The 12,339-nt window shown below is 93.6% G+C and overlaps 1 protein-coding gene across 1 annotated transcript in view; it reads left to right on the top strand.

Annotated features, from left to right (window-relative positions):
- The window catches only part of LOC125444264 (solute carrier family 12 member 6-like), an 87,992-nt gene that overhangs the window by 27,792 nt on the left and 47,861 nt on the right, over nucleotides 1–12,339 (top strand).

Below are 12,339 nucleotides of genomic sequence, written 5' to 3' on the forward strand. Positions count from 1 at the left end.
TGCCACTTCCAGGTTTTCTCTGGAACTGACATAATACTTGGGGGGGGGGGGGTGGGGGGGGGGGGGGGTGGGGGGGGGGGGGGGTGGGGGGGGGGGGGGGTGGGGGGGGGGGGGGGTGGGGGGGGGGGGGGGTGGGGGGGGGGGGGGGTGGGGGGGGGGGGGGGTGGGGGGGGGGGGGGGTGGGGGGGGGGGGGGGTGGGGGGGGGGGGGGGTGGGGGGGGGGGGGGGTGGGGGGGGGGGGGGGTGGGGGGGGGGGGGGGTGGGGGGGGGGGGGGGTGGGGGGGGGGGGGGGTGGGGGGGGGGGGGGGTGGGGGGGGGGGGGGGTGGGGGGGGGGGGGGGTGGGGGGGGGGGGGGGTGGGGGGGGGGGGGGGTGGGGGGGGGGGGGGGTGGGGGGGGGGGGGGGTGGGGGGGGGGGGGGGTGGGGGGGGGGGGGGGTGGGGGGGGGGGGGGGTGGGGGGGGGGGGGGGTGGGGGGGGGGGGGGGTGGGGGGGGGGGGGGGTGGGGGGGGGGGGGGGTGGGGGGGGGGGGGGGTGGGGGGGGGGGGGGGTGGGGGGGGGGGGGGGTGGGGGGGGGGGGGGGTGGGGGGGGGGGGGGGTGGGGGGGGGGGGGGGTGGGGGGGGGGGGGGGTGGGGGGGGGGGGGGGTGGGGGGGGGGGGGGGTGGGGGGGGGGGGGGGTGGGGGGGGGGGGGGGTGGGGGGGGGGGGGGGTGGGGGGGGGGGGGGGTGGGGGGGGGGGGGGGTGGGGGGGGGGGGGGGTGGGGGGGGGGGGGGGTGGGGGGGGGGGGGGGTGGGGGGGGGGGGGGGTGGGGGGGGGGGGGGGTGGGGGGGGGGGGGGGTGGGGGGGGGGGGGGGTGGGGGGGGGGGGGGGTGGGGGGGGGGGGGGGTGGGGGGGGGGGGGGGTGGGGGGGGGGGGGGGTGGGGGGGGGGGGGGGTGGGGGGGGGGGGGGGTGGGGGGGGGGGGGGGTGGGGGGGGGGGGGGGTGGGGGGGGGGGGGGGTGGGGGGGGGGGGGGGTGGGGGGGGGGGGGGGTGGGGGGGGGGGGGGGTGGGGGGGGGGGGGGGTGGGGGGGGGGGGGGGTGGGGGGGGGGGGGGGTGGGGGGGGGGGGGGGTGGGGGGGGGGGGGGGTGGGGGGGGGGGGGGGTGGGGGGGGGGGGGGGTGGGGGGGGGGGGGGGTGGGGGGGGGGGGGGGTGGGGGGGGGGGGGGGTGGGGGGGGGGGGGGGTGGGGGGGGGGGGGGGTGGGGGGGGGGGGGGGTGGGGGGGGGGGGGGGTGGGGGGGGGGGGGGGTGGGGGGGGGGGGGGGTGGGGGGGGGGGGGGGTGGGGGGGGGGGGGGGTGGGGGGGGGGGGGGGTGGGGGGGGGGGGGGGTGGGGGGGGGGGGGGGTGGGGGGGGGGGGGGGTGGGGGGGGGGGGGGGTGGGGGGGGGGGGGGGTGGGGGGGGGGGGGGGTGGGGGGGGGGGGGGGTGGGGGGGGGGGGGGGTGGGGGGGGGGGGGGGTGGGGGGGGGGGGGGGTGGGGGGGGGGGGGGGTGGGGGGGGGGGGGGGTGGGGGGGGGGGGGGGTGGGGGGGGGGGGGGGTGGGGGGGGGGGGGGGTGGGGGGGGGGGGGGGTGGGGGGGGGGGGGGGTGGGGGGGGGGGGGGGTGGGGGGGGGGGGGGGTGGGGGGGGGGGGGGGTGGGGGGGGGGGGGGGTGGGGGGGGGGGGGGGTGGGGGGGGGGGGGGGTGGGGGGGGGGGGGGGTGGGGGGGGGGGGGGGTGGGGGGGGGGGGGGGTGGGGGGGGGGGGGGGTGGGGGGGGGGGGGGGTGGGGGGGGGGGGGGGTGGGGGGGGGGGGGGGTGGGGGGGGGGGGGGGTGGGGGGGGGGGGGGGTGGGGGGGGGGGGGGGTGGGGGGGGGGGGGGGTGGGGGGGGGGGGGGGTGGGGGGGGGGGGGGGTGGGGGGGGGGGGGGGTGGGGGGGGGGGGGGGTGGGGGGGGGGGGGGGTGGGGGGGGGGGGGGGTGGGGGGGGGGGGGGGTGGGGGGGGGGGGGGGTGGGGGGGGGGGGGGGTGGGGGGGGGGGGGGGTGGGGGGGGGGGGGGGTGGGGGGGGGGGGGGGTGGGGGGGGGGGGGGGTGGGGGGGGGGGGGGGTGGGGGGGGGGGGGGGTGGGGGGGGGGGGGGGTGGGGGGGGGGGGGGGTGGGGGGGGGGGGGGGTGGGGGGGGGGGGGGGTGGGGGGGGGGGGGGGTGGGGGGGGGGGGGGGTGGGGGGGGGGGGGGGTGGGGGGGGGGGGGGGTGGGGGGGGGGGGGGGTGGGGGGGGGGGGGGGTGGGGGGGGGGGGGGGTGGGGGGGGGGGGGGGTGGGGGGGGGGGGGGGTGGGGGGGGGGGGGGGTGGGGGGGGGGGGGGGTGGGGGGGGGGGGGGGTGGGGGGGGGGGGGGGTGGGGGGGGGGGGGGGTGGGGGGGGGGGGGGGTGGGGGGGGGGGGGGGTGGGGGGGGGGGGGGGTGGGGGGGGGGGGGGGTGGGGGGGGGGGGGGGTGGGGGGGGGGGGGGGTGGGGGGGGGGGGGGGTGGGGGGGGGGGGGGGTGGGGGGGGGGGGGGGTGGGGGGGGGGGGGGGTGGGGGGGGGGGGGGGTGGGGGGGGGGGGGGGTGGGGGGGGGGGGGGGTGGGGGGGGGGGGGGGTGGGGGGGGGGGGGGGTGGGGGGGGGGGGGGGTGGGGGGGGGGGGGGGTGGGGGGGGGGGGGGGTGGGGGGGGGGGGGGGTGGGGGGGGGGGGGGGTGGGGGGGGGGGGGGGTGGGGGGGGGGGGGGGTGGGGGGGGGGGGGGGTGGGGGGGGGGGGGGGTGGGGGGGGGGGGGGGTGGGGGGGGGGGGGGGTGGGGGGGGGGGGGGGTGGGGGGGGGGGGGGGTGGGGGGGGGGGGGGGTGGGGGGGGGGGGGGGTGGGGGGGGGGGGGGGTGGGGGGGGGGGGGGGTGGGGGGGGGGGGGGGTGGGGGGGGGGGGGGGTGGGGGGGGGGGGGGGTGGGGGGGGGGGGGGGTGGGGGGGGGGGGGGGTGGGGGGGGGGGGGGGTGGGGGGGGGGGGGGGTGGGGGGGGGGGGGGGTGGGGGGGGGGGGGGGTGGGGGGGGGGGGGGGTGGGGGGGGGGGGGGGTGGGGGGGGGGGGGGGTGGGGGGGGGGGGGGGTGGGGGGGGGGGGGGGTGGGGGGGGGGGGGGGTGGGGGGGGGGGGGGGTGGGGGGGGGGGGGGGTGGGGGGGGGGGGGGGTGGGGGGGGGGGGGGGTGGGGGGGGGGGGGGGTGGGGGGGGGGGGGGGTGGGGGGGGGGGGGGGTGGGGGGGGGGGGGGGTGGGGGGGGGGGGGGGTGGGGGGGGGGGGGGGTGGGGGGGGGGGGGGGTGGGGGGGGGGGGGGGTGGGGGGGGGGGGGGGTGGGGGGGGGGGGGGGTGGGGGGGGGGGGGGGTGGGGGGGGGGGGGGGTGGGGGGGGGGGGGGGTGGGGGGGGGGGGGGGTGGGGGGGGGGGGGGGTGGGGGGGGGGGGGGGTGGGGGGGGGGGGGGGTGGGGGGGGGGGGGGGTGGGGGGGGGGGGGGGTGGGGGGGGGGGGGGGTGGGGGGGGGGGGGGGTGGGGGGGGGGGGGGGTGGGGGGGGGGGGGGGTGGGGGGGGGGGGGGGTGGGGGGGGGGGGGGGTGGGGGGGGGGGGGGGTGGGGGGGGGGGGGGGTGGGGGGGGGGGGGGGTGGGGGGGGGGGGGGGTGGGGGGGGGGGGGGGTGGGGGGGGGGGGGGGTGGGGGGGGGGGGGGGTGGGGGGGGGGGGGGGTGGGGGGGGGGGGGGGTGGGGGGGGGGGGGGGTGGGGGGGGGGGGGGGTGGGGGGGGGGGGGGGTGGGGGGGGGGGGGGGTGGGGGGGGGGGGGGGTGGGGGGGGGGGGGGGTGGGGGGGGGGGGGGGTGGGGGGGGGGGGGGGTGGGGGGGGGGGGGGGTGGGGGGGGGGGGGGGTGGGGGGGGGGGGGGGTGGGGGGGGGGGGGGGTGGGGGGGGGGGGGGGTGGGGGGGGGGGGGGGTGGGGGGGGGGGGGGGTGGGGGGGGGGGGGGGTGGGGGGGGGGGGGGGTGGGGGGGGGGGGGGGTGGGGGGGGGGGGGGGTGGGGGGGGGGGGGGGTGGGGGGGGGGGGGGGTGGGGGGGGGGGGGGGTGGGGGGGGGGGGGGGTGGGGGGGGGGGGGGGTGGGGGGGGGGGGGGGTGGGGGGGGGGGGGGGTGGGGGGGGGGGGGGGTGGGGGGGGGGGGGGGTGGGGGGGGGGGGGGGTGGGGGGGGGGGGGGGTGGGGGGGGGGGGGGGTGGGGGGGGGGGGGGGTGGGGGGGGGGGGGGGTGGGGGGGGGGGGGGGTGGGGGGGGGGGGGGGTGGGGGGGGGGGGGGGTGGGGGGGGGGGGGGGTGGGGGGGGGGGGGGGTGGGGGGGGGGGGGGGTGGGGGGGGGGGGGGGTGGGGGGGGGGGGGGGTGGGGGGGGGGGGGGGTGGGGGGGGGGGGGGGTGGGGGGGGGGGGGGGTGGGGGGGGGGGGGGGTGGGGGGGGGGGGGGGTGGGGGGGGGGGGGGGTGGGGGGGGGGGGGGGTGGGGGGGGGGGGGGGTGGGGGGGGGGGGGGGTGGGGGGGGGGGGGGGTGGGGGGGGGGGGGGGTGGGGGGGGGGGGGGGTGGGGGGGGGGGGGGGTGGGGGGGGGGGGGGGTGGGGGGGGGGGGGGGTGGGGGGGGGGGGGGGTGGGGGGGGGGGGGGGTGGGGGGGGGGGGGGGTGGGGGGGGGGGGGGGTGGGGGGGGGGGGGGGTGGGGGGGGGGGGGGGTGGGGGGGGGGGGGGGTGGGGGGGGGGGGGGGTGGGGGGGGGGGGGGGTGGGGGGGGGGGGGGGTGGGGGGGGGGGGGGGTGGGGGGGGGGGGGGGTGGGGGGGGGGGGGGGTGGGGGGGGGGGGGGGTGGGGGGGGGGGGGGGTGGGGGGGGGGGGGGGTGGGGGGGGGGGGGGGTGGGGGGGGGGGGGGGTGGGGGGGGGGGGGGGTGGGGGGGGGGGGGGGTGGGGGGGGGGGGGGGTGGGGGGGGGGGGGGGTGGGGGGGGGGGGGGGTGGGGGGGGGGGGGGGTGGGGGGGGGGGGGGGTGGGGGGGGGGGGGGGTGGGGGGGGGGGGGGGTGGGGGGGGGGGGGGGTGGGGGGGGGGGGGGGTGGGGGGGGGGGGGGGTGGGGGGGGGGGGGGGTGGGGGGGGGGGGGGGTGGGGGGGGGGGGGGGTGGGGGGGGGGGGGGGTGGGGGGGGGGGGGGGTGGGGGGGGGGGGGGGTGGGGGGGGGGGGGGGTGGGGGGGGGGGGGGGTGGGGGGGGGGGGGGGTGGGGGGGGGGGGGGGTGGGGGGGGGGGGGGGTGGGGGGGGGGGGGGGTGGGGGGGGGGGGGGGTGGGGGGGGGGGGGGGTGGGGGGGGGGGGGGGTGGGGGGGGGGGGGGGTGGGGGGGGGGGGGGGTGGGGGGGGGGGGGGGTGGGGGGGGGGGGGGGTGGGGGGGGGGGGGGGTGGGGGGGGGGGGGGGTGGGGGGGGGGGGGGGTGGGGGGGGGGGGGGGTGGGGGGGGGGGGGGGTGGGGGGGGGGGGGGGTGGGGGGGGGGGGGGGTGGGGGGGGGGGGGGGTGGGGGGGGGGGGGGGTGGGGGGGGGGGGGGGTGGGGGGGGGGGGGGGTGGGGGGGGGGGGGGGTGGGGGGGGGGGGGGGTGGGGGGGGGGGGGGGTGGGGGGGGGGGGGGGTGGGGGGGGGGGGGGGTGGGGGGGGGGGGGGGTGGGGGGGGGGGGGGGTGGGGGGGGGGGGGGGTGGGGGGGGGGGGGGGTGGGGGGGGGGGGGGGTGGGGGGGGGGGGGGGTGGGGGGGGGGGGGGGTGGGGGGGGGGGGGGGTGGGGGGGGGGGGGGGTGGGGGGGGGGGGGGGTGGGGGGGGGGGGGGGTGGGGGGGGGGGGGGGTGGGGGGGGGGGGGGGTGGGGGGGGGGGGGGGTGGGGGGGGGGGGGGGTGGGGGGGGGGGGGGGTGGGGGGGGGGGGGGGTGGGGGGGGGGGGGGGTGGGGGGGGGGGGGGGTGGGGGGGGGGGGGGGTGGGGGGGGGGGGGGGTGGGGGGGGGGGGGGGTGGGGGGGGGGGGGGGTGGGGGGGGGGGGGGGTGGGGGGGGGGGGGGGTGGGGGGGGGGGGGGGTGGGGGGGGGGGGGGGTGGGGGGGGGGGGGGGTGGGGGGGGGGGGGGGTGGGGGGGGGGGGGGGTGGGGGGGGGGGGGGGTGGGGGGGGGGGGGGGTGGGGGGGGGGGGGGGTGGGGGGGGGGGGGGGTGGGGGGGGGGGGGGGTGGGGGGGGGGGGGGGTGGGGGGGGGGGGGGGTGGGGGGGGGGGGGGGTGGGGGGGGGGGGGGGTGGGGGGGGGGGGGGGTGGGGGGGGGGGGGGGTGGGGGGGGGGGGGGGTGGGGGGGGGGGGGGGTGGGGGGGGGGGGGGGTGGGGGGGGGGGGGGGTGGGGGGGGGGGGGGGTGGGGGGGGGGGGGGGTGGGGGGGGGGGGGGGTGGGGGGGGGGGGGGGTGGGGGGGGGGGGGGGTGGGGGGGGGGGGGGGTGGGGGGGGGGGGGGGTGGGGGGGGGGGGGGGTGGGGGGGGGGGGGGGTGGGGGGGGGGGGGGGTGGGGGGGGGGGGGGGTGGGGGGGGGGGGGGGTGGGGGGGGGGGGGGGTGGGGGGGGGGGGGGGTGGGGGGGGGGGGGGGTGGGGGGGGGGGGGGGTGGGGGGGGGGGGGGGTGGGGGGGGGGGGGGGTGGGGGGGGGGGGGGGTGGGGGGGGGGGGGGGTGGGGGGGGGGGGGGGTGGGGGGGGGGGGGGGTGGGGGGGGGGGGGGGTGGGGGGGGGGGGGGGTGGGGGGGGGGGGGGGTGGGGGGGGGGGGGGGTGGGGGGGGGGGGGGGTGGGGGGGGGGGGGGGTGGGGGGGGGGGGGGGTGGGGGGGGGGGGGGGTGGGGGGGGGGGGGGGTGGGGGGGGGGGGGGGTGGGGGGGGGGGGGGGTGGGGGGGGGGGGGGGTGGGGGGGGGGGGGGGTGGGGGGGGGGGGGGGTGGGGGGGGGGGGGGGTGGGGGGGGGGGGGGGTGGGGGGGGGGGGGGGTGGGGGGGGGGGGGGGTGGGGGGGGGGGGGGGTGGGGGGGGGGGGGGGTGGGGGGGGGGGGGGGTGGGGGGGGGGGGGGGTGGGGGGGGGGGGGGGTGGGGGGGGGGGGGGGTGGGGGGGGGGGGGGGTGGGGGGGGGGGGGGGTGGGGGGGGGGGGGGGTGGGGGGGGGGGGGGGTGGGGGGGGGGGGGGGTGGGGGGGGGGGGGGGTGGGGGGGGGGGGGGGTGGGGGGGGGGGGGGGTGGGGGGGGGGGGGGGTGGGGGGGGGGGGGGGTGGGGGGGGGGGGGGGTGGGGGGGGGGGGGGGTGGGGGGGGGGGGGGGTGGGGGGGGGGGGGGGTGGGGGGGGGGGGGGGTGGGGGGGGGGGGGGGTGGGGGGGGGGGGGGGTGGGGGGGGGGGGGGGTGGGGGGGGGGGGGGGTGGGGGGGGGGGGGGGTGGGGGGGGGGGGGGGTGGGGGGGGGGGGGGGTGGGGGGGGGGGGGGGTGGGGGGGGGGGGGGGTGGGGGGGGGGGGGGGTGGGGGGGGGGGGGGGTGGGGGGGGGGGGGGGTGGGGGGGGGGGGGGGTGGGGGGGGGGGGGGGTGGGGGGGGGGGGGGGTGGGGGGGGGGGGGGGTGGGGGGGGGGGGGGGTGGGGGGGGGGGGGGGTGGGGGGGGGGGGGGGTGGGGGGGGGGGGGGGTGGGGGGGGGGGGGGGTGGGGGGGGGGGGGGGTGGGGGGGGGGGGGGGTGGGGGGGGGGGGGGGTGGGGGGGGGGGGGGGTGGGGGGGGGGGGGGGTGGGGGGGGGGGGGGGTGGGGGGGGGGGGGGGTGGGGGGGGGGGGGGGTGGGGGGGGGGGGGGGTGGGGGGGGGGGGGGGTGGGGGGGGGGGGGGGTGGGGGGGGGGGGGGGTGGGGGGGGGGGGGGGTGGGGGGGGGGGGGGGTGGGGGGGGGGGGGGGTGGGGGGGGGGGGGGGTGGGGGGGGGGGGGGGTGGGGGGGGGGGGGGGTGGGGGGGGGGGGGGGTGGGGGGGGGGGGGGGTGGGGGGGGGGGGGGGTGGGGGGGGGGGGGGGTGGGGGGGGGGGGGGGTGGGGGGGGGGGGGGGTGGGGGGGGGGGGGGGTGGGGGGGGGGGGGGGTGGGGGGGGGGGGGGGTGGGGGGGGGGGGGGGTGGGGGGGGGGGGGGGTGGGGGGGGGGGGGGGTGGGGGGGGGGGGGGGTGGGGGGGGGGGGGGGTGGGGGGGGGGGGGGGTGGGGGGGGGGGGGGGTGGGGGGGGGGGGGGGTGGGGGGGGGGGGGGGTGGGGGGGGGGGGGGGTGGGGGGGGGGGGGGGTGGGGGGGGGGGGGGGTGGGGGGGGGGGGGGGTGGGGGGGGGGGGGGGTGGGGGGGGGGGGGGGTGGGGGGGGGGGGGGGTGGGGGGGGGGGGGGGTGGGGGGGGGGGGGGGTGGGGGGGGGGGGGGGTGGGGGGGGGGGGGGGTGGGGGGGGGGGGGGGTGGGGGGGGGGGGGGGTGGGGGGGGGGGGGGGTGGGGGGGGGGGGGGGTGGGGGGGGGGGGGGGTGGGGGGGGGGGGGGGTGGGGGGGGGGGGGGGTGGGGGGGGGGGGGGGTGGGGGGGGGGGGGGGTGGGGGGGGGGGGGGGTGGGGGGGGGGGGGGGTGGGGGGGGGGGGGGGTGGGGGGGGGGGGGGGTGGGGGGGGGGGGGGGTGGGGGGGGGGGGGGGTGGGGGGGGGGGGGGGTGGGGGGGGGGGGGGGTGGGGGGGGGGGGGGGTGGGGGGGGGGGGGGGTGGGGGGGGGGGGGGGTGGGGGGGGGGGGGGGTGGGGGGGGGGGGGGGTGGGGGGGGGGGGGGGTGGGGGGGGGGGGGGGTGGGGGGGGGGGGGGGTGGGGGGGGGGGGGGGTGGGGGGGGGGGGGGGTGGGGGGGGGGGGGGGTGGGGGGGGGGGGGGGTGGGGGGGGGGGGGGGTGGGGGGGGGGGGGGGTGGGGGGGGGGGGGGGTGGGGGGGGGGGGGGGTGGGGGGGGGGGGGGGTGGGGGGGGGGGGGGGTGGGGGGGGGGGGGGGTGGGGGGGGGGGGGGGTGGGGGGGGGGGGGGGTGGGGGGGGGGGGGGGTGGGGGGGGGGGGGGGTGGGGGGGGGGGGGGGTGGGGGGGGGGGGGGGTGGGGGGGGGGGGGGGTGGGGGGGGGGGGGGGTGGGGGGGGGGGGGGGTGGGGGGGGGGGGGGGTGGGGGGGGGGGGGGGTGGGGGGGGGGGGGGGTGGGGGGGGGGGGGGGTGGGGGGGGGGGGGGGTGGGGGGGGGGGGGGGTGGGGGGGGGGGGGGGTGGGGGGGGGGGGGGGTGGGGGGGGGGGGGGGTGGGGGGGGGGGGGGGTGGGGGGGGGGGGGGGTGGGGGGGGGGGGGGGTGGGGGGGGGGGGGGGTGGGGGGGGGGGGGGGTGGGGGGGGGGGGGGGTGGGGGGGGGGGGGGGTGGGGGGGGGGGGGGGTGGGGGGGGGGGGGGGTGGGGGGGGGGGGGGGTGGGGGGGGGGGGGGGTGGGGGGGGGGGGGGGTGGGGGGGGGGGGGGGTGGGGGGGGGGGGGGGTGGGGGGGGGGGGGGGTGGGGGGGGGGGGGGGTGGGGGGGGGGGGGGGTGGGGGGGGGGGGGGGTGGGGGGGGGGGGGGGTGGGGGGGGGGGGGGGTGGGGGGGGGGGGGGGTGGGGGGGGGGGGGGGTGGGGGGGGGGGGGGGTGGGGGGGGGGGGGGGTGGGGGGGGGGGGGGGTGGGGGGGGGGGGGGGTGGGGGGGGGGGGGGGTGGGGGGGGGGGGGGGTGGGGGGGGGGGGGGGTGGGGGGGGGGGGGGGTGGGGGGGGGGGGGGGTGGGGGGGGGGGGGGGTGGGGGGGGGGGGGGGTGGGGGGGGGGGGGGGTGGGGGGGGGGGGGGGTGGGGGGGGGGGGGGGTGGGGGGGGGGGGGGGTGGGGGGGGGGGGGGGTGGGGGGGGGGGGGGGTGGGGGGGGGGGGGGGTGGGGGGGGGGGGGGGTGGGGGGGGGGGGGGGTGGGGGGGGGGGGGGGTGGGGGGGGGGGGGGGTGGGGGGGGGGGGGGGTGGGGGGGGGGGGGGGTGGGGGGGGGGGGGGGTGGGGGGGGGGGGGGGTGGGGGGGGGGGGGGGTGGGGGGGGGGGGGGGTGGGGGGGGGGGGGGGTGGGGGGGGGGGGGGGTGGGGGGGGGGGGGGGTGGGGGGGGGGGGGGGTGGGGGGGGGGGGGGGTGGGGGGGGGGGGGGGTGGGGGGGGGGGGGGGTGGGGGGGGGGGGGGGTGGGGGGGGGGGGGGGTGGGGGGGGGGGGGGGTGGGGGGGGGGGGGGGTGGGGGGGGGGGGGGGTGGGGGGGGGGGGGGGTGGGGGGGGGGGGGGGTGGGGGGGGGGGGGGGTGGGGGGGGGGGGGGGTGGGGGGGGGGGGGGGTGGGGGGGGGGGGGGGTGGGGGGGGGGGGGGGTGGGGGGGGGGGGGGGTGGGGGGGGGGGGGGGTGGGGGGGGGGGGGGGTGGGGGGGGGGGGGGGTGGGGGGGGGGGGGGGTGGGGGGGGGGGGGGGTGGGGGGGGGGGGGGGTGGGGGGGGGGGGGGGTGGGGGGGGGGGGGGGTGGGGGGGGGGGGGGGTGGGGGGGGGGGGGGGTGGGGGGGGGGGGGGGTGGGGGGGGGGGGGGGTGGGGGGGGGGGGGGGTGGGGGGGGGGGGGGGTGGGGGGGGGGGGGGGTGGGGGGGGGGGGGGGTGGGGGGGGGGGGGGGTGGGGGGGGGGGGGGGTGGGGGGGGGGGGGGGTGGGGGGGGGGGGGGGTGGGGGGGGGGGGGGGTGGGGGGGGGGGGGGGTGGGGGGGGGGGGGGGTGGGGGGGGGGGGGGGTGGGGGGGGGGGGGGGTGGGGGGGGGGGGGGGTGGGGGGGGGGGGGGGTGGGGGGGGGGGGGGGTGGGGGGGGGGGGGGGTGGGGGGGGGGGGGGGTGGGGGGGGGGGGGGGTGGGGGGGGGGGGGGGTGGGGGGGGGGGGGGGTGGGGGGGGGGGGGGGTGGGGGGGGGGGGGGGTGGGGGGGGGGGGGGGTGGGGGGGGGGGGGGGTGGGGGGGGGGGGGGGTGGGGGGGGGGGGGGGTGGGGGGGGGGGGGGGTGGGGGGGGGGGGGGGTGGGGGGGGGGGGGGGTGGGGGGGGGGGGGGGTGGGGGGGGGGGGGGGTGGGGGGGGGGGGGGGTGGGGGGGGGGGGGGGTGGGGGGGGGGGGGGGTGGGGGGGGGGGGGGGTGGGGGGGGGGGGGGGTGGGGGGGGGGGGGGGTGGGGGGGGGGGGGGGTGGGGGGGGGGGGGGGTGGGGGGGGGGGGGGGTGGGGGGGGGGGGGGGTGGGGGGGGGGGGGGGTGGGGGGGGGGGGGGGTGGGGGGGGGGGGGGGTGGGGGGGGGGGGGGGTGGGGGGGGGGGGGGGTGGGGGGGGGGGGGGGTGGGGGGGGGGGGGGGTGGGGGGGGGGGGGGGTGGGGGGGGGGGGGGGTGGGGGGGGGGGGGGGTGGGGGGGGGGGGGGGTGGGGGGGGGGGGGGGTGGGGGGGGGGGGGGGTGGGGGGGGGGGGGGGTGGGGGGGGGGGGGGGTGGGGGGGGGGGGGGGTGGGGGGGGGGGGGGGTGGGGGGGGGGGGGGGTGGGGGGGGGGGGGGGTGGGGGGGGGGGGGGGTGGGGGGGGGGGGGGGTGGGGGGGGGGGGGGGTGGGGGGGGGGGGGGGTGGGGGGGGGGGGGGGTGGGGGGGGGGGGGGGTGGGGGGGGGGGGGGGTGGGGGGGGGGGGGGGTGGGGGGGGGGGGGGGTGGGGGGGGGGGGGGGTGGGGGGGGGGGGGGGTGGGGGGGGGGGGGGGTGGGGGGGGGGGGGGGTGGGGGGGGGGGGGGGTGGGGGGGGGGGGGGGTGGGGGGGGGGGGGGGTGGGGGGGGGGGGGGGTGGGGGGGGGGGGGGGTGGGGGGGGGGGGGGGTGGGGGGGGGGGGGGGTGGGGGGGGGGGGGGGTGGGGGGGGGGGGGGGTGGGGGGGGGGGGGGGTGGGGGGGGGGGGGGGTGGGGGGGGGGGGGGGTGGGGGGGGGGGGGGGTGGGGGGGGGGGGGGGTGGGGGGGGGGGGGGGTGGGGGGGGGGGGGGGTGGGGGGGGGGGGGGGTGGGGGGGGGGGGGGGTGGGGGGGGGGGGGGGTGGGGGGGGGGGGGGGTGGGGGGGGGGGGGGGTGGGGGGGGGGGGGGGTGGGGGGGGGGGGGGGTGGGGGGGGGGGGGGGTGGGGGGGGGGGGGGGTGGGGGGGGGGGGGGGTGGGGGGGGGGGGGGGTGGGGGGGGGGGGGGGTGGGGGGGGGGGGGGGTGGGGGGGGGGGGGG

Source organism: Sphaerodactylus townsendi, linkage group LG15 (assembly GCF_021028975.2).
Source record: "Sphaerodactylus townsendi isolate TG3544 linkage group LG15, MPM_Stown_v2.3, whole genome shotgun sequence".
In the NCBI taxonomy this organism is placed as follows: domain Eukaryota; kingdom Metazoa; phylum Chordata; class Lepidosauria; order Squamata; family Sphaerodactylidae; genus Sphaerodactylus; species Sphaerodactylus townsendi.